The sequence below is a fragment of the Furipterus horrens genome, unplaced genomic scaffold (assembly GCF_987537825.1).
Source record: "Furipterus horrens unplaced genomic scaffold, mFurHor1.1.pri manual_scaffold_2, whole genome shotgun sequence".
Lineage (NCBI taxonomy): Eukaryota > Metazoa > Chordata > Mammalia > Chiroptera > Furipteridae > Furipterus > Furipterus horrens.
This window is the reverse complement of record NW_028327172.1, coordinates 164,027,751-164,049,533: the sequence shown is the minus strand read 5'-3', so window position 1 is coordinate 164,049,533 and position 21,783 is coordinate 164,027,751. Positions and strand designations below refer to the sequence as shown.

Genomic DNA, 21,783 nt, shown 5'->3' with positions numbered 1-21,783 from the left:
TTGTGACATGACATTTGCCTGGTTTTCTTACCCTTCACTGGCCTGCTCTTCAGACTACTTTGCTGTCCCCCACTGCATCTCAGGTCAGCCTCAAAATGTTAAAATTCCTTGGGAAAGGCGTGGGTTCTCTTCTATCCTATTTCTTTACTTTCTCTCTATGTGATCTCATGAGTCTAAATAATGGACATTGAGATTGACTTCCTGTATTGGCTCCACTCGAGGTACTTTGTCAAAGTCAACAGTAAAAATTTCATGACTATTGCCAATTACTGTTTTGAGCATGGGCAGGCCTAAGCCAATTTGGACCAATAAGATATGAGCAAAGGTTTGCTAGGGCTTCTTGGCCAGAGCCTTTTTTATTCTTGAGAAGCATTCATAGTCAGTGTGTGTGTTTCTCTGTCCCTCTATCTTCTACCCCCACCCACCCCACACCACCTCCACATATGAGTGAGGAAGCCCATAGCTTTGATGTCAACTGCACAAAAACCACCTTTGGGATACAGAAAACATTGGTACAGTACAATAAAGAGAATAAAATATTTGGGTCTTTGAAGACATCCATGGAAGTGTTTAATAAACCAAACCAGAAGGCTGACCTACATCCGGGCTTCTTCTTATGAGTAATTATCATTTAACCTAATTCAATTTGGGTTTCCTATGACATGCAACATAAAATATTTTAATTGATACAATCATTTATATGCATAAACTAAAATTTTTATCTCAGCCATCATGTCTGCCCTATGATCCAGATTCACACATATAACTGCCCACTTGACAGCTCTACTTGGATGTAGAACAGTCATACAAAACTAACTTCCCCCCAAAAAAGCCTCCTGGTTCCCCCTCTCCCTCTCAAATTGTCTCTCTCATGGGCTTCCCCATCTTTGTAAATGTTATCATATGCTTAATCCCCCTGTCCAATCCATCCACCAATTATGTCCTATCTACTAAAATAAAATCCCCAAACCTTATACTTTTCACCTCTCCATGTCTAACCCCAAATATCTACCTTCTCTTTCTTGGACTCCTGATCACCCCCCAACTTCCTCCTGTAATCTCTTCAGAGCAGCTAGAGTTAATTATGTCAAACAGAAAATTGGGTTCCTGGACCCAGTTCCCCCCATACCAACAAAACAGTCTCAGACACCAACAGGGTGTCCTAAAATCCATCTCAATTCTGACACTATCTATACCACCTGGAAATAAAACCAGATTCCACAAGACTCTGTCCTGCAAGACTGCCCCACCCCCAAACAATACACTTGAAGCCAGTCACAAACCCAGGGTCTCTGTGCTTTGCGCCAACCATGGATTGGAGGTTCCAACAACCATCTGCAACTCAGAATGCCAATCCCAATCCCAGTAGTTAGCTGCTCTTCTGATGAACTGGCTATGAATTAGAGGTTTCCATAGCTCCCTTCCCAGGTTTGATTACTTTGCTACAACCGCTCCAGAACTCAGAGAAACATGCTACTTAGTAGATCACTGGCTTATTGTAAAAGGATATATAATTTAGGAATAGCCAGACAGAAGAGGTGCATAGGACAAGGCATGGGGCTTCCATACACTCTCCAGATACTCAACTCTCCCCACAGCTTCCAGTGTTCACTGACCCAGAAGCTCCCTGACCCCCTGTCCTCTGTCCTCTTCAGTTGTTATAAAAGCTCCGTTACATGGGCATCGCTGATTAAATCACTGGCCAGTGGCAACTGATTCCAGGAGGTGAGGGATGGGACTAAAAGTTCTAATCAGGAGGTTAGGTCTCCTGACAACCAGCCCCCTCCTTAGATGCCTCCCAAAAGCCACCTCATTCATATACCAAAAGATACTTTTTTCACTCTGGACACTTAGCAAATTCCAAGAGGTCTAAGAGCTGTGAGCCGGGAACTGTGGATGAATATCAGATATGTAGGAGAAATACATTTTGGACATTCGAATGACTGAATATATATTTCTTATAAATCAGAATAAAGCAAGCAGCTGATCAGATGATTCACTTTCCTCCTTCAAACCCTCAATGACTTCTCACCAAACCTAGAATAAGACTTTACCTCATGAGTAACTCTCCAACCACCCCTCATACCACTTACTTGCAAGGCCCTTTCTATACCCTTCTGTGTAGCCCTCCAGCTAAGCTCATTCCCACCTCAGGGCACTGTAGGTGTTTTTCTCTCTGCCAGGAGCTCCCTTTCTCCCAAATCTTCATGTGGCCTGTTTCTCTTATTATTTGTGCCTCAGCACAAACATGACCTCCTCAGAAAGCCCTTCCCCAGCCAGCCCAGTCACTGTCACTTTAAGCAGGCTCAACAACTTCACTTTCTGGCACGAGGTTCTTTTTTGCTTGTTTATCTGTCTGACTCTGCTTACTAGGTAAGGAGCCTTATGCAGAGAGAGGAACCTTGCCAGTCTTGCTCTCTGTGGTATCACCACTACCTAGAGCAGTGTCTACCGCATGAGATGTAGGAAGTAAATACTTGTTAACTAGGTTAAATGAGTGGATAGGTGGATATAAGGGTGGAGGAATAGGTTACGGAAGAGTATTCTTTTGCTTTACTACCTAAATTTCTTCAAAAGACATTTAAAAAAATCATCTTAGGAGAGAACACACAGTGAAGCCAAACTGAATTTAAAGACCTACTATAATTGCACCTTCTGGGGGCTTTGGGCAAGACAAATAAACTTCCCATGTCTGTTTTCTCATATGTGAAATGAGGTAATAATATAATGGTTATTTACCCCATAGCATTATTATAAGACAAAATGGAATAATATTTAAAAGGGACTTAGAACAAGGTCTGGTACATTAGTTCTCTATAAGTTTGGCTATTATTTGGTGTTATTATCATTATTCCAGAGCTCCTTTCTAGAACAAGGGTAGACAAACTTTGGTCCAGGTGTCCACCTCAGCCCTCAACCTGTTTTTGTAAATAACCATAAACCACAGCCATTCATTTGCACATTGTATTATATATATATGGCTGTTTTTTCTCTATAATTAGCAGGGCTGATTAGTCACAACACCAAGGCAATAATGCCCACAAAGCTTAAAATATATACTATCTGACTCTTCACAGAAAGTTTACCAGCCTCTATTTTAGAGTATATCCCAAAGGTTTAGATAAATGTGTATACAGAGAGTAATACTAACTCTTTACAGGTACATTTTGCTATATTCAAAAGAAAAAAAAATAGTCCTTAGCATCTAAAGCCTGGTTTGATTGCCTGAGTCTCCAGTTGTCTGATGCTTTGTAAAAGCAAAAGGCAAAGTTGTGAGTGCCCAAGGGGAAGACCAGCAGTTACACCTACAAGAGATTGATTAGGAAGCCACATGACCACAGAAGAACACTGCTAATGGTTGTGCTAACTGTCCCAGTGGTGTGCTTTTTAATTAATAGACACAATCTCAGTAATTACTTATGGTCCACTGTGGAGCAACCCATAAAGAAGGGCTTACAAAGAATTTCTGAAGCTTAAAAACTAAATAGCTGTGCACATGTTGATTAATCAAAGAGCTCAGCATCAGCCTCTGAGCCATGCCTCTAACTTCTTGTGACAAACACTATGGGCATTTGGTTCAATCTCAACCCCATTTGGCTTTGCCTGCTTCTACTATTGAGGTTGAAAATTTTTTTTAAATAATAATTTTTCAGCATCTCTTTCAATGGGAGAAATTTATTTCACATCTCTGGACAAAAAGATATCAATGAAAATCTGTTGGCACCACCTTTTCAATTTTTGTCTTTTTTTTGTCCTAAAAATAAATATGGCATCTGAGACAACTACAACTATCTTACGATCGTAAAGGAACAGAGGCATCTGTTAGAATAGCTTTGAGCCTTTACCCTAAACTAACATCAGCAGTGTGTACCTCTTGCCCTGAACTCGTGAGAAGAATAAACCACTCTTTATAAGCCACAGTTATCATGTTTGTTCCTTCTAACAAAACCTTGGTAAATGATCTATTTCCCCAACTGAAAACTGGGGGACTAATGAAAGGTGTCGTGTTATAAGAGAAAAGGTCAGAACCAGAAGTCAAAATATCTGAACTCAAATTCTGACCCTTCCATTTATTAACGAGAGAACTTGCTGTCATCAAGATCATTCCCCGCTATGGTTCCAACTGTTCACCTAGCTTTTAGGGCAGTTTAAGGCTTAAGTCAGGAAAGGAGCATGCTTACAGATAAACTATGAAGTGCATATAGCAATATGATTAAAACATGCCACCAAAGGAAATGATTTTAAGTTTTCTTCACACACACTGAATGCTCCAGTGCAGGGGACTATGACTTTAACTTATTTTATATTCTCTCCCTTGATAGTTTACTTGGTCATCAATAGGAAGAGCTGGTCAGAGAATCTAAATGCCCCTTTTAGTTGAAAGAAAGGAAGTGAATGCTTAAATAAGGATTAACCATGCTTGGTCAGTGCTGTAAGTAAAGCTTTTTCTGCTTTGAATTAGACTGTAGTCCTGATTCTACCTGGTGCTGAATCTGCTTCACCATTATAAGAGATAAATGTTAGGTTTTTAATATGTGAAAAGAAAAAGCACATTAATAAATACAGCATTAATGTTGTCATAAGGGATTATGTAGAATTTTCCCAAAGCTTAGAAAATGTCTGCTTAAATATTCTCTGGCAATGATTTACGCAGGAATATACATTCCTGATTACCAGATGATACAACATAGAAAAAAAATCTGTGACTTAAATACTTTATCTCTACTAACATTAAAATGTCAAGATGCTTATATTTTAATATCTAAATGCCTATGTGATAATAAATTGGTTTAAGACATAGAACAAAAACACATTTATGTTCCCTTGTGTACTTTTTTCCAATGCAATACCCTTCCCTTCCCACCACAAGTAAACTCCAACTTCAACATTTGTTAATCATTCTTGCTTAAATACTTGTTAATCATCCTCTGGCTTTTCTTTGTGGCTTTATCACAAATGTATGGGTGTTACATACATGTGTGTGCATAAGCATATCCCTAAAATAAATAATTTAGTTTGCTTATTTCTGAACTTTACCTATATAGAACCATACTATATATATGCTCAACATTACTTTTGATGATCATCTGTGTTGACACATAGACCTATATTTTGTCCACTTCTGCTGTATATAGTATTTCATTTATTAATACATGAATGTATTTATTAATTCTTCTCTTGGTGGACATTATGTTGTTTTCAATTTTTTGCTGCTATGAATGTTACCATGTTGCCAGGAATATTCTTCTGCTCCTCTTCTAATGTTCAGGCACAAGTCTCTTTGTGAGCATATTTAGGATGAAATGCTCATAGGCAATAGTGACCTCCATTCTTACTTGGAAATATCTACATATTTTCCAAAGTGTTTATATCACATTATATCCCTCCCACCAGCAGTATACGAGAATCTCTATTTCTCCACATCCCTGACAGAAACTACTATCTTCAGACCTGTTAGTTGTTACTGATATCATGGGTATGAAATGGTATTTTGTTGCTTTTTCTGGAACACACCAGACACCTTTTGACCCATGTATGGCCTGTGTCTCACCTCCTTCAGGTCTTCGTTTGTGTCACATTCTCAGAGAGACTTTCCTTGAAACCCAATTTAAAATTCCAACGGCTAGACATTCCCAACCCTTTTCCCACCTTATTCTTCCCTATTGGACTTATTGCCCTTGTATCTTGCTATGGGCTGAATTATGTCCTCCCAAATTCATATGTTGAAATCTAATCCTCCTATACTTCAGAATGGGACTGCATTTAAAGACAGAGTCTTTAAAGAGATAATCGAGTTAAAATGAGGTCATTGAGAGGAGCCCTAATTCAACGAGTGGTATCCTTATAAGAATGGGAACTCTGGACACAGAGATACACAGAGGAAAGTCCATGGAAAGACATAGGGAGGAGATGGCTGTCTCTGAGCCAAAGACAGGCCTCAGAAGAACTGACCCTGCCAATATATTGATCCCAGACTTCAGGGCTTTAGAACTGTGAAAGAAAAAATATCTGCTGTTTAAGCGGTCCAGTCTGTGGTACTTTCTTTATACAGCCCTAGCAAACTAATACAGACATAATATATTTTTCTTTATTAGTCTCAAAAATATACCCATAAATATTTTGTTGATTCATTCCTGACCCAGTTGGAGAATATAAAGCAAAAATAATGGGCATCTTCTTACTCTTGATTGTAAAATAAATACCATTCAATTTTTATGACATATTATATTTGACACCTGATACTTCCAATGCCTATAGGTTTTGCATATCTGTTTCTGTATTTCTTTGTTTCTGCTGTTTCTCTCTTATAGTGGCTTATTTCTTCCTGTCTATAGAGATTTTTTTAATTATAGGTTTGTTTACTTGGAACACCATCTATGAGATTTTTGGAGGCCCTGTTTAAAGTATATAGTTTGGCTTCTGCTTGCCACCCACAGGCCACACCAACCTGGGCCATCTCACATTTAATACACAGCTTAGAGTGTTTTGGCACATACAAGAGAGTGTGAATTCAAGCCATACTCCTCTATGAGTGTGAGTTTGTGTTCAGGGATGATCAGAGGCAGCAATTTTCTTATTTCTTTGTTCTATCCAGAGCCAAAGCTAAAACACAGCACCTCAGGGCAGACAATTTCTGGCACAGCCACTGAGCATATTGTCCTGGGTTTGCATGCAAACTCTGATCTGACCTCCTATTCTGCTTGGAGCCCTAGGCTTTGTTTCCTCCATCAGGGCACAGAAGGTCCTACTAAAACTCAGGCTGCAGAACACCTGCATTCAGCAGATGTGCCAGGCAGTTCAAGGCCAGGTTTGGTACTTCACTTAATTCTATAGAGTCAAACTTCCTTATCATATATAAACCCAAACAATTCCATTATTCTGCCTCCAACTCAGAGATATATATATAGTGTGCGTGTGTGTGTGTGTGTGTGTGTGTGTGTCTTTGTGTGTGTGTGTGTCCGTGTGTGTGTAAAATATCTATCTTACTGGGCATTTTTAGATGTATATCAGGAAAGGTTTCTCCAATTTATTACCATCCTATCACCAGAAATAAAAAATTTTAATCCACACACATAACTGGGTCTCATCAATATCTATTTAATCATAATCTTAAGAGTGTGGTTCCCAAATCAGTATTTTGGCAAGTTCCCCAGCTCATTCTAATGCAGCTGGTCCAACAACTGGTGGTTTGGAGTCACTGCCCTAGTTGGGCATCTTTTGTTCATGAGGAAGGTCCCAAGGAGAAAGGTTAACCATGCATGTTTTATACAGAGAAGGGGTAATGCAGTAGAGTCTAACGCTGTTTTGAAGGCATTAAATACCTGTGTATATCTGTTATCTCTGGCTCAACATTACTACGTTGGAAACAAAGTTATTGGGCTCATAATTGCTTAGTGCCTTAAGAAATCTTCTTTCTACCCTGTTATATGTCATAAAAATAGTTATTTCAGTAATTTTTATAGGGTACTTTGGGGCATTTTAGGGCCTACAAGGACCATTTAAATTAATCCTGCACATTGGGGTTACACAAAGTACAATATAAGTTTCAGGTTTCTACTTCCCTCAAGTTGCTCAAGAGCCTTGAAAGTTTACTAAAAATTTGAAGGAATAAAATCCTTATCCCTGAGCGAAGGAATAAAATCCTTATCCCTGAGCAGAGGAATCAGTGATCAGTTTCTGTGAAGGCTTAGCCTGCTGAAGTTCATCAATCAGATAGAAGACAGCATGTAAAAAAGGCCATGTGCTTTTTCTAAGTACAGCATCACTAATTAGAATTCTTTTACATAGTTATTCCTTTGGATTTTATGAAGAATCTTTGTAAGTTAGCAAATTAATAGTGACTTATCAATATTGCTAATTCGTCCCTTCCCTTCCAAAGAGATGGTATTTTCTTAAAAAACAGTTATTGATTTTTTTCAACAGGCATTTACAATGTATCTGTTACATGCTAGGCATTACGCTGGGCATTATTAGACCTATTACTCCTTACTCCTGCCAGAGCTTTTCATGGCCATAAAGTGTTGAATATTTAAAATACAATTCCTGAAATGGAAAAGAGAAACACACTCTATGACATACTGCTGAACCACTATTTTGCAAAGTACCCTGAGGGAGATTTGCTGGAGCCCATGAGCATTATAACTAGTCTTAACACACACACACACACACACACACACACACACAGATAATGTCTACTGGGGAGCTGGGAAGAGAAGAAACCAAAGCTCCATAGTAAAGTCCTATGATGAGACTATCTTTGGCTGAGAGAACAAAATAAAGTTCCCTTCCAGAACCTAAGAAAACAATTTCTGTATGTCAAGGAGAATAGAAAAGTGTCATAGACTGAAGTAGTTTGAGGTCATTTTTGAAAAGAGACAAAATTCACTCAATTTTCTCTGGCTCACGTCGTCATCGTCGGCAGCCGTCCGTCTCAAGAGACCATGGTGTAGCTTCTTAAGAGTCTATCTGCACCGCCGAGAATGGCTGTGCAGTCCGACTCGGGAGTGACACGGTACCTGTCTCCTCCCGTGTTGAATCGACATCTTGCGATGACGCTGGAGTGTCCTCTCCAGTGAAGCTGAAGCTACAGAGCCTGGGCAGGGTGATATGGAGGGTCTGCTGTTGCCCATGCAGCAGACACCCCTCTCTTCGCAGCTGAAGGGTCCAAGGGAAAGACGGAGTCAATACATAGCTTGGCTTCAGGTGCGCCGCAGGAGTTGCCGGTGTTGACTACAACGTCAAACCGCCTTAGGGACTCCGGCTCCGGATTTTCTGTCGGGGTTTACTCCCTTAGCCTTTCCCCTGAAGAGGTATGCTGCAAGGCAGCGGAGGTTTTTTGGAATCAGAGTTTTCCTTCTCTGATGTGCCCTGACTGGAAGATCGAACCAGCGACACTTAGCTCGCAGGCTGACGCTCAATCCACTGAGCCAAACCAGCCAGGGTCATCTGGCTCACGAGGAATTGTAAAATTATAGAATAATATTTTTCTCCAATAGTGAGGAAACCTATGCAAAGATTCATAAATATAGTGAAGTGAGAACAACTTAATTGGAAGTGATACTACTCATATTAACTATAGGAAAGGCCCAACTAGTTATTTCAACAAGTGAATTAAAAGTGCTCCTTAACTAAAATGTTCCAGTTACAGTATCCATAGCTGTCTTTTGTTGTTCTAGAAAAGCTATCATAGTTAATTCATGCAAGTATCTTGACATGGACTAACATTATATCTGAAGTCTGTCCACAAAGTATTCACCCGTATATTATGAAAAATAGAGATCTTTATTGAAGAAGACACAAGAAACATTGTACATAGGACAATGATGCCTCAGTCCCCATCAAAGTAGACACTGTGGGACTTCCCACAGTTTTCCCAGTGTCTCTTCCACTGTTCAAAACACTCTGCAATATCCTTTGTTACAATTGCCTTCAGCTGCCCCTATGTATTTTCATGAATCACATCATGGTCTGAAATCTCTTCTCTTTCAAAGGTGATTTTAGTTTTGGGAAAAGCCAGAAGTTGCAGGGGGCCAAATCTGGGCTATAAGGGGACTGAGTCACTTGAGTGATTTGATGTTTTGCCAAAAAACTGCACAAGACATGAGTCACGAGCAGGTCCATCGTCATGATGAAGCTGCCAGTCACCAGTTGCCTATAGCTGTGGCCATTTTTGTTGTGTTGCAACTCTCGGCTGATAAAGAACATTGAGATAGTACTCCTGATGAATTGTTTGGTCTGGAGGGGTGTACTTATGATGGACAACACTTTCCCAATCAAAAAACACAGTTTACGTGATCTTGATCTTGCTATGACTTTGCCACACCTTCTTTGGGTTTGGAGAACCAGGTGACTTCCATTGGGATGGACAACTGGGCCTTTTTTTCCAGATCATAGCTGTAGCTGTACACCCACGATTCATCTCCAGTTATGACCTTCTTGAGGAAATCTGGTTCTTTGGTAGCAGTTTGAATCAAATCACTAGCAACTGCAGCATAATGTTTCTTCTGCTCTGGGAGCAGAAGCTGCAAAACGAATTTTGCCATGACACTTTTCATGCCAAGATCCTGCATCAAAATCTCGGACACAGTTTTTGGAATTCCAAGGTCAGCCTCTAATTCTCACAGTGTCAGTCGCTGATCTTTGTTGATTGCAGTCCATATATGTTCAACATTCTCAGATGTTCTGCTTATTGCAGGCCTTCCAGAATATGGATCCCTTTCAACAGATTCTTGACCATGTTTAAAGTGTTTGTACCACACTTTAATCTACACTGCACTCATTGTATAGCCCCAGAAAGCCTTTAGAATCATCCGAACAGTTTCTTAGGAGGAATGTTCAAGCTTAATGTAAAATTTGATGCAGATTTGTTGCTTTGCTGGCTCAGTCATTTTGAATGTGACAGCCACACAGTACACATGCTCACTCAATGGCACCTACCACCCCCACTGACAGTGAGTTGTCATTATTCACATGTGTGTATTCCAGTCCACTCTCCTTGGCTGCCAGGTTATAGTGAGGTCGCACAAACTGTTCTTGTTATGTTAACAGTGGCTGGACTTTTTCTGGACAGACCTTGAATATGTAATTAGATGATCCCACTTCACTTTTTCATCTCCCCTTGCAAATTAAAATGATCCATCTCTAGTAACCACCACCCACTCCAGCATGACAGATTAGCAGAAAGTTTCCCCTTTTTGGAAGTTTCCCCTACCCCCTGATTTGTTCAAGAGTCTTGGAAGTTTACTAAAAACCCTTATTCCAAAAGCCTGAAATTGAGAAAATTGGAAACTCTGCTCAGCCCCAAGCAAATACCATTTTTCAGTGGTTATCGCCCTCATGGATGTCAAGCAAAATCACTACTGTTAATTCACACAGCCTCCAAGACCTCTGTCCCTTATTTATGCCTCCTGTGGGCTCAGATCCTTGCACAAGCCAAGCTGGTTGACCAAGGGAATAAGATTCTGTTACCTCAGGTTTAACCCCTTGACTCCCAAGGTCCTTGTCCTTTAGTTGTGGTAACACAGCCAACCTCTATTCCTAAAGCAATGCCAAAGTAGGCATGGGGTTGGCCAAAAAGTTTGTTTGGTTTTTTTCTGTAAGATGACTCTAATAGTACAGAGTTGTCTTTAACTTCATTTGAAACAATTTTATTAGATTATATTGTGACAGCTGTCATATCAGTGTGCATTTTTTTAAAAACTTATCAAAATTGGTGAATTTTTGTGTAGCAGTTTTAATATTGAAAATGGAAGAAAATATGCCACGTTTTTATCGTATTGTGCTTTATTATTTCAAGAAAGGGAAAAACAGAACTGAAATGCAAAAAAGTTTCGTGCAGTGTATGGAGAAGGTGCTGTGACTGATGGAACTTGTCAAAAGTGGTTTGTGAAGTTTCGTGCTGGACATTTCTCACTGGATGATGCTCCATGATCAGGTAGACTAACTGAAGTTGATAGCAATCAAATCAAGACATTAATTGAGATCATTATACCACATGGGAGATGACTGACATACTCAAAATATCCAAATCAATAAAGCTATTGATGAAAATGAAAAATGTGTCTTTTATTTTATGGAAAAAATCATGTGGACCTTTTGGCTAAGCCAATACAGGGTGAACCTTTTAGTCATTCTCAGCCCTTCACCCTAAACTGTGAGATCTAATGAGACAGGATAGTAAGAAGCTAGGAAAATTTCTAGGCATCTGGAACAGGGAAACCAAGACAGATAGCTAAACACAATGGTTGAGCAATTTACAGTCAGATACAAAAGTTCCCCTCACTAGAGATAGCATCTAGGCCTCAGTTGTGTTCCAATTCTAGGCCCAGAAAGGAAGCAAAACCCGGTGGGAGATGCCAGGACCAACTGCAATGACTAAAGACCCCCTCCCTGCCCTATCGCTGAGCAGTCAATAGAAATCGTGACCCTAATCTGATGAATATTCTACTGAAACCCTCCCCTGAAACCTCCCCTAAGATTCCTGCATGCAAGAAAGAGATAAAAGCATCAAGACGAAGGACCCAATACCTGCTTGCTTTCCCTCTGGGGAGCAGCCTACGCCATTCCCTTTCCTTTCCTTTCCCCCCACTTCTTTCATCACAGGCAGGCATCTCCTAAACTCTAAGGCAATGGGCATCTGACAGCTTGTCCCAAGCTTACTCCCTGAGCCCATCCCTACGGCTTCCTTTTCTCTGACTTCCCAGTGAGCCAAGGCTATCCAGTCTAGGTTCTCCTGTAGCTTTTTCTGTGCTAAGCCCTTCTTTGTTTCATTGTCCCCAGCTTTAATAAATGTATCCTCACAGTCACCTGGAATCCTGTTGCGAAATCTTTCCTACACAAAGTGAAGAACCCACACATCACAGCTGGCCATAGGTGGACCCATTCAAGGCCAGGCCCCTGTCTGGTAACACTAATGTTGAAATCACATTGCCAGTTGAGACTTCACTTTTCATGATGAGTTTCCCTTGTGTTAGAAACGGTCAGAGATGTCCTAGAGCCAGTGTATTCCACCAGAAAACTGCTAATAACCATGAGCCTTAAAAAGTATAAGATCATGGCTTTAAGTCTCCCAGGCCTTTGTCAAGCCATACAAAAGAAAGGCCATGTTATTCCTTTCCTTCAGAATTATCCTCAGGACAAAGCTATTTCAAAGCCACTTTTCTCCTTCTGGTCTGACAAATGACTTGAGGAGTTAAATGGCATTCCTTCCAGAAAAGAAATTTCAATCCTCTTCTAACCAACTATTGTACTACATATTCTTTTGAGTGCTAACTGCAAAGTCAGGTGTTTTTGCAAATAGCATCACTCTTTTTGTTCCTTCTAAGTAGTAAAGCAAGGAAGCTATTGGGGCTAAGAAATTGCTGCCTTACTTTGGCAAATTCCTTGATTTTCTTTTTACTTGCTGTGAATAAGAAGTGGCATTGCTTTATTTATTTATTTATTTATTTATTTTAATGTTGTCAATGCTAAGTGAATGGTGCAGTTCCTACCAGAAGGAAAATAACTTATTCATATGTAGTCTGGAAGAAAATGTATGTTATCAGAAGTGTCTGCTAATTGAGGCAAAAGAAAAAAAATAGCAGATGTGAATTCTTTCTATCAAATTGTGCAGGTTAATTATTCTCCACCTTTGGAGAAGTGCAGAGGTCAAAAGGCTAATATACAGTTCAATCAGGAAATTATGTAAATTAGCCCAAATCAAGCACAACATATAACCTCTATAATCAGTAAAGTATGTCGTTCACTAGCAAATCAAGTGAAACTTCCAGTTATTTGATAAGCAAAAAAAGAAAGAGAAAAACTGAGATTGGTGTATCTCAAGCAGAGTTGATTTTAACATGCCAATAAACGAATTAAATAAAGCATTGTAGAAAAGGGGTGTAAACTCAAGGAGATAATTTTGGGGAAAATCACTATGATGTAAGCACCACGGAGACAGGATGCCTCTTATTCACTGAAGTATCTCCATCACCTAGAACAAAACCTGGTACATAAAATGTCCTCACTGAACATTTGTGAATGAGTACTGAATAAACCATTAGATTAAAAATGTCATGAGAAAAGCATGACACTCCAAGTTTTGAAATGAGAAAATAAAGCTACATATTACAATTTCACATAGTTCTTCCTAAACTTATTTCATATCCACTATGTAATCTACTGTTTACAAAAATAAGAGACTCCTAGAAGAAATAGCACTGAAATAAAAGTAGCTTTATTAAAAATAATAGTAATAAATTCTTTGTGCTTATGAAAAACACCTATGTTAAAGGCAATTCTGTTTTCTTTGACTCTGGTGATTAACACTGCTCCTAAATATTTGGAAACATATAGTATGTTATTATCCACTCTTCAAAGATAAGACTGAGACACAAAGAGATGGAAGGGTTTTTCAAGAGATACTATGAAGTCAATACTTCTATCTAGAAGTCATACTTTATTATTACCAAACATTTTCCTTATCACTCCCTGCATTAAAACCCTTCTAAAATGACTCCTTTGTATATCTACATAGTAAAATATATATACATATCATTGTTCTTTATCCCTCATATCTTGTTTCCCAGTTGCAAATATAGTATATGTAAGAAATAACTTTTATTATACAGTTATTATTCACCATATTCCAGAAGAATTTAAGGCTGTTTACAATACTGCACATGCTACAACAACAATAGATTAATACTTAAAAAAAAAATAAGTGGGTGAGAAAACGAAGGCAGGGGAAAATGAGGTACGGGAGATAAGATGAAAACAAGGATAAGGTTACCATACAAAATGCAAACTACAAGGTTTGTGCATTTAGTCCTTAGTCACTTGTTGCTAAGCTTTCAAGCAGTTAAGACAAACAAGGAAACACAACCATATGATTCTAAATCCAAAAGATAAACCAGTAATACTGGTCAGGAATAGCATTTTTAGTACTGAGAACAAAGAGAAATGTCTTTCATTGATCCCCATAAGGATAGTGCATAATGTTATAAACAATACCCTCAACAACACCTTCCTGGTAAATACAATGACGAGTGCTGTGTGGACTTTTTAAGGCATCCTTCAATATGAGGGGTCACTACCAAAGATCAACTCAACAAAGCACCTGGGGGCGGGGCAGGGGATGAGAGCAGCAAATGATAAGGTCCAGGCACTGAGATCAGTGGCTTAGTCCAGAAATTGATTTTAGCATGTTTAGAGGAGTAGAAAGGCCACAAATCCTTCAGCCAGTCTTCACGAATGCTGCTTTGTGAGCTTTTGATAACAATGAAGGGGTGTGTTCAAAATTGTATCTTTGATCAGGATCAAGAAAATAACTGTTTGGTGGTTGCAGGTCCAGCGTGCACAGAATCATAAGCAGGAACCCAGACAAGATAAAACTGTGGAGCCCCTTGTTCAAAATTATTAAGAATTTCAGAATGGGGATAGCAGAATATTAAACCAAGCAGAAGACCCTTCTGAAGGTGAGGCTCCATGTGATTGCATAGGTCACACACCTGTGAAGCCAGCTCTGCCATATGCTTTAACAGCCAGCCAGATTATTCTAAGACAGGCTCCTGGGAGGCCTTGAAAAAAATACCCTCCTTCTCATTAAGCATCCTTCTTATCATGGAGAGATCCAAGATTCTCCCAGTTTAACTCACAAATGAATCAACCGTCATGACATCCAGAGCTCAATGACACTAATATAGCAACATTTTAAGCCTGGAAAATTATAAAAATAGGTATTATCAAATGTCTAGTTTGGCTGTTAAAAATATATAGAGCTATATATATGTAAGGCTCCTGTAAAATATTTACTCTTGAGAAATAAGTAAATACTCAAAAATGAATTTGCTTACAAGGTGTATCCTGGGTAACCAGATAATATACTTTCCTGAATAGAGTTAATTATAATCCAGTTAATATTAGAAGATGTCTAACCTATCATGCTGACTATTTTTGAGGTCCTTCCTTCTGGCAACTAATAGATAGCAGGGCTCATTGCTTATTGGGGCCCTTCTTAGATTGTGGTTAGAGCCACTGCATTTGTAAGTAAAAGAATGTAGGCTCTTTTATTCTCTTTAAAGAGAGAGGGAATGTGTATCCAGCACACTCAAAACAAGAATTAAATTCAAAAGAGGAGGAGCTGCAGTGTATCTTTGATTTACCGATGTTTTCTTAAAGAATATATTCTATCCACAGGAGCAGCCCTACCAGCTCCTACCAGCTGACAGAGTTGGTGTTAGTTATGATGTATTATTATTATTTTTACCAATTATAATCTTAGCATGTATCATAAATCCTAAGGTACAGAATACATTGTACACTTCTCAAATGGCTTAAACAAAGAAAGAATTTTTTAACTCTCTAATTACAGGAAGTCCAGAGGTGAGGCACACTCCGGGTTGATTCACTGACTCAAAGATGTCACCCAAGACTGAGATTTTCTTCCCTCTCTCCTCTGCCCTTCTTGTGCTGCCCTTGTCCTTGGACCACCAGTCAGATGCCCATACAAGCAGACACAGCAGTATGCAGAGGACATTGTATCTCATTCTGAGGATGTATGAGTCATTCCCAGAAGCCCTCCAGAAGATTCTCCTCAGAACTCTTTGACCAAATGTGGGTAACATGTCCATTCCTAAGTGAACCACAGACAAGAATTACTATGATCAGTGAGGGTGAGATGGATGCTAGGCAGTGATCGCTACCTGGGCCCTGGCCTGCTGCTAAATAGACCAGGTTTGAACACAAGAGCTAAGGGGAAACCAATCCATGGCCAGGGTTGAGCCACTGACATTTCTGTCCTAAAAAAGTTGAACTAAAGGGCAGAGAGCCTGAGGGAGTTGGAAGCTAGCTCATATGAATGGCAGAATACTAGATTAAATTATTTTTACTTAAGCTACTGAGACCCTCAGACTCACGTTCTCTGAAAACATTCTCTGAGTCGCATATTTCCTAGAGTCTGTTTGCTCAGTTTTCTTTGACTTCCATAAGACTCCTTATAACAAATGCTCTTTACTTAAGCTAAGAAGTTGGAGTAATAGTCTTGCAAATAAAATTCTGTGTTTAAGAGAGCCTTACTGGAAATTAAGATCCTAGAGTCCAAACCAGTTATGGTCATATTATGTTACAGCTTTTATCTGAGCTTCAAATTTATATGATCAACTGTTAGTTTGCCCAAGACAGAGGGCTTTCCTGGGATCCAGGACTTCCAGTGCTAATAACCAAGACCATTGATCACCCCAACTTCAATAATGGGGCATATATGGAATTCATAAAGCCTCTCCCATATGCAGTGTTTAAAAGCAGACCAACAATACTTACATACCTACACAGTACCTTACTTCCATACTTTCCTAGTTTTAAGGTACAGAATATCACAGTTGTGTTCAGTCCAGATCCCAACATGACATAAAGCTCACAATGGTAGTTCAACGGGTATTGAGGAAATAAGTCCAAAATGAGTATCATTAACCCAAATACAGGGCGGCAGCTTTCCAAAAAGAAATGTACCATTATGTTAAAGTCAAGAAACATTCTCTGAGATGACCTGAAAATGTCCCTTTGTGCAGGAAGAGTTATCCTTGGTGTGATACAAGCTCTGCTGAGGCAGTGTTGACTTATGAATGAAGTAAGTATGATTAATAATACATCTCATTTCCTCACGAAATAGGATAAAAAGCCTCTTGTTGCCTTAAACACTCATGAAGAGGAAAATATGACAACATTAAGCAGGAATGGTTAAGTTGTCCCGAGAAACAGAGTAGTAAAAAATGACAAGAAAATGGGCTTCAACAAGCAGGCATATTTTCTCCCTGTCTTTAAAAGTGTAATCAGGAATGTGACAAAACAAAATTCATTCTCTTTCCTCACAGATATGAAAGGACATCTTTTCTGTACCTATTGTAGAAAAGGCACCAAGAAAATGAAGAGAAAAACCAATTTCACCAGAAGCTGTGGGAAACTAGCGGAGTCCCATCAGATTCAGTAATAATGTCACAAAAAAAACCAAAAATCCCAGCCTTTCTCCAACCTATCATTTTATATCAGAATAAGCAGGGTATACAAATTTCTTTTTTTTTTTTAGTAACAAATGTAGTTTTAATGAACCGAGAGATAAAATCTATTCAGCAAGGTAAGTAACCATTAAAGTTCCTTAACCTGTTAGAGCTCTATCCTGGACAGTGTTCAGGAAGAGGGTTGATTCCATTCTCTTACTCCATCTATGGTATTAGAAAAATAAGGGATCATCATCAGTTCAGATGAAATGCATGGCTGGCAGTCAGGCTCAGTCCCTAGATCCCATACTCCTTTAATCCCTTTCTTTGTCGACATAAGCTTTCATGGCATCTTCTTTGGAAGTCCCTTCCAGCTCATTCCAGGCATTCCACTTGGCCATGCCTTTGAGGTCCAACATCCCAGGTCATTCTGTATTTATGTCACCCACAACTGCTTGTTTGTAGTTGCTGTAGACAAACAGCATCTCATCTTCTGGCTTGGTCTCCAGATGCTCAACCTCCTCAGCAGCTTTATCAAACTCAGCCTGAGACATGCTGGCAGGGTTGGTTGCAAGGAATACAGGGTGCTGCCGGAGGCTGCGATGAGCAAAAAGAAGTAGTCCGAGACTCGACTGGTGGCACCTTTAGAGGTGTCTCCCTTTTTTCTTCCTTTTTTAATGAAAAGTAACTCTGATCTCATTAGGCCTATTCTTCCTCTCAAGAGTCCATACATGCTAGTAGGTCATATGCTCGCTGATGACAATTTGATTCATTTTCATAGAGACTTCCCCACCTAAAAATTCAACATATCCAGCACCAAAAAATACTTGTTGGACAAACATGTGAAGGAAATGAACAAAGGGTAAAGAAAGCACTAGTTGGAAGCTAGTAATTACAGAAGCTGTTAATATCAAAACTTAAATTTAGTTGGCAAACTTTCAAATGAAATTAATAAGAAAATATTTCTGTATGAAGACATATAGTATATGCATACACACACACACACACACACACATATATATATATATATATACACACACACACACATAAAAATATATTCATTTCTACCTCATATCTTTTCCAAAAGGATGTGAGGCACTTGGTAAAATAAAGACAAAATAAATTAACATTTTTAAACAGGAAGAGAAAAGTAAATATTCAAAATATAACAATGAGTCAAGTGGTTGTGATTGAGTGAAAAGACCAACTACAATCTTCCTGACATACAAGACAAAGAGGAAAAGGTGATAAGTCACATAAGCATTTTGATCTGAGAAGAGGAAGCTGACTACTTTCTCAAGAGAGATAAAGCTTTTCTAGAACCAAACTCAGATGGAAACTTCCCATGTAAGGAGGAAGCAGAGATCCTTTAGTAACATAATGGACAATATCTTAACAATTTCAGGGCAAATGCAGAAACATCTAAAAAAAAAAAAGGCAACGGATGAGGTTTAAGAAACAGTTAAAATAGTGACCTTACAAAGAAAAATTTAGGTTCCCATAGCTTAGTCCACAAATAAATATACAGAATCAGAAATCAATAAAGGGGGGACATACAATCTTACATAGATTTTGACTGATTTTTCCCCATAATATTAAAAATGTATAGTAATAGCCAAAAGTAACATCAATGATTTCATCAAACACACATTTATGTGCATTTACTATATACCTGATTCTGGGCTAAGTCCTTGACCAATATTATGTCATTAGCATTTGCAACAACACTATTTAATAAGTATTGCTTATGTTTAGCAAAAAGAAAACTGAGACTCAGGAAGGTAAAGAAACTTTGCCCAAGAAACTCTTTGTGAAGCAAAGTCAAAATTAAATCTCAGGATTCCAACTCCAAACTATTATAATCATAACCTCTGTACCTTCCTTAACACCCACTTGTTTATTTTCATGTAAAAAGCTGAATCAACAGACTCAAATACAAAATTTTTTAGAAGATGGAATAAAGTTTTTAAGTATATTTAGAGAAGTGATGATTCCACAGCTTTGATATTCTGTCATTTATTGTTTAAACTATACTTTGAGGCCACTTAGAGGACATCATAGCTAAGAAATTACTTGAAGAAACTTGTCATGAATCAGAGCTTCCTAGTTAGAAAAAGCCTTGAAACAATTTTTGAAATCAGAAATATTCACCTAGAACTCCAGGCAGCTTTTTAGTTGAATTACTATGATAAGGGATGATTACAAAGTTCCATTCAGGAAAAGACCCACTGTCTATAAAATCTTATTTCTCTGATAAGAAATAGACTTTCCACACATCCTCTACAGCATCTCTAACCAATACCATACAGTGATGGTGGTCCCTGATTACATCACCAGTGGTCCTGAAAGTCAAATCTTGCACTAAGATTTGCTATACTTGAGTTTGGGGGAGGGGGACTTCTCCTCCCCAAAGTAAGAGAAGTATTTGTAGTAAGATATAAATTCTGTGTTCATGATTAGCTTTTTTTCCCAGTTTTATTCAGATATATTTGCCATGTAATATTGTGTAAGTATAAAGTATACAACATGATGATTTGAAACACTTATCTATTGTGAAATGGTTACCATACAAGAATAAATAAACATTCATCTCACATAACTACCATTTCTCTTTTTGCAGTAAACACATTTAAAATCTACTCTCTTAGCAACTTTCAAGTACATAATACAGTATTATTAACTATAATCATCATACTGTACACTAGATACCCCAAACTTATTTATCTTATAACTGGAAATTTCTTCTTTTTGACCAATATCTCCCCATTTCCCCCACCCTCCAGCAACCACCATTCTACTCTATGTTGCCATGAGTTTGGCTTTTTTAGATTTCTCATATAAGTGACATCATACAGCGTCCTTCTCTGCCTGATTTACTTCACTTAGCATAATGCCCTCAAGGTCCGTCCATATTGTTGCAAATGGCAGGACTTTCTTCTTTCTCATGGCAAAATAATATTCTATTCCCTATATATACCACATTTTCTTTATCCATTAATCCATCGGTAAATGCTTAGGTTGTCTCCATGTCTTGCCTATTGTGAATAATGCTGCAATGAATATGGGGGTGTAGACCTCTTCAAGATCCTTATTTTATTTCCTTTGGTTGCATACCCAGTACTGGGATTGCTGGATCACATGATAGCTCTATTTTTAATTTTTTGAGAAACCTTCATACTTTTTTCATATTGGCTGTTTGAATTTATATTCCCACCAGTGGGACACAAGGGCTTCCTCTTTTCCACATCCTGACCAACAGCTGTCTGTCTTTTGGTAATAGCCATTCTAACAGGTGTGAGGTGATATATATATCATTGTGGCTTTAATTTGCATTTCCCCAATAATTAGTGATTAGTGTTTGATTTGCATTTCCCTGATGATTAGTGATGTTTTCATATACTTGTTGGCCATCTGTGTGTCTATGCACACTCAGTGGCAATCTGCCAAAGCCTGCTCTCACCGCCACTAGAAATGTGCACAGAGCCAGCTACAGGGTGAGAGGGTGTGTGGGTGAGGCCACCGTGCACTGCGGGTGCCCACGGCAAGGCTTGTCCAGCGGCTCATGGGTGGGCTTCTCGATGGAGTCAGAAGCATTAGTAGGATCCACATTCCTTTAATTACCCCTTCCCACCCCAGAATCCTATCATTCACTCTCCCAGCTTCTTCCCATCCTCCAGCCATTCAGTTTATGACTCAGTACTCTGGATGGGGTGATAGAGAAATAGGCCTCCTTGGCAGCACCCCGCACAGCTGGAGAAGCCAGGCACACACTCTCAGACTCTCACTCTCCCCAGCAGGGGGGAATCAGGGCCAAGAAGATCTCTCTAGGCACTGAAATATGCTGCCTGGGGGCAGTGTGGGGTGTAAAGTCAAACAGCATCCATTACCTACTCAGATGCATCCAACTCCTTTTTTCTTTTTTCTCCAAAAACGTGCTGGAATGTCTCTACTGGAAACTTGGGCTTTCACAAAGGCTCTTGTCTGTGGGTGATTGCCTAAAACTATTTTCCAGGGACTATAGACCACAGCCAAAGGGGGCTAGAGCTGATTCATGGACCACTGCAGGATCCACAGCTCCAACTGAGTCTGTCAGTTTATATCAGTGGGTGAGACTCCTCCAAGGTCTCCTTATATATGGTGTCGGACTCCAAAGTTCCCACAAAAACAGTGTGGTCCATGGATAGATGCCAAATTGTTGTTGTTCAACAGGAGGATTCAAACAGGGGACATCTTTTTCAGTCATGCTGCTGACCTCATTCTAATTTCTGACTCTCATCTAATGTGCCATTCAGGTAACTTGTTAAGCCTATTT

General features: G+C 39.1%; 1 protein-coding gene and 1 pseudogene across 2 annotated transcripts in view; both read right to left on the bottom strand.

Moving 5' to 3' along the window:
* Positions 1 to 21,783, bottom strand: part of RASGEF1B (RasGEF domain family member 1B) — a 565,627-nt gene that overhangs the window by 289,929 nt on the left and 253,915 nt on the right. The window lies entirely within an intron of this gene.
* LOC150019867 (acyl-CoA-binding protein pseudogene) lies at positions 17,786 to 18,025 on the bottom strand (annotated as a pseudogene).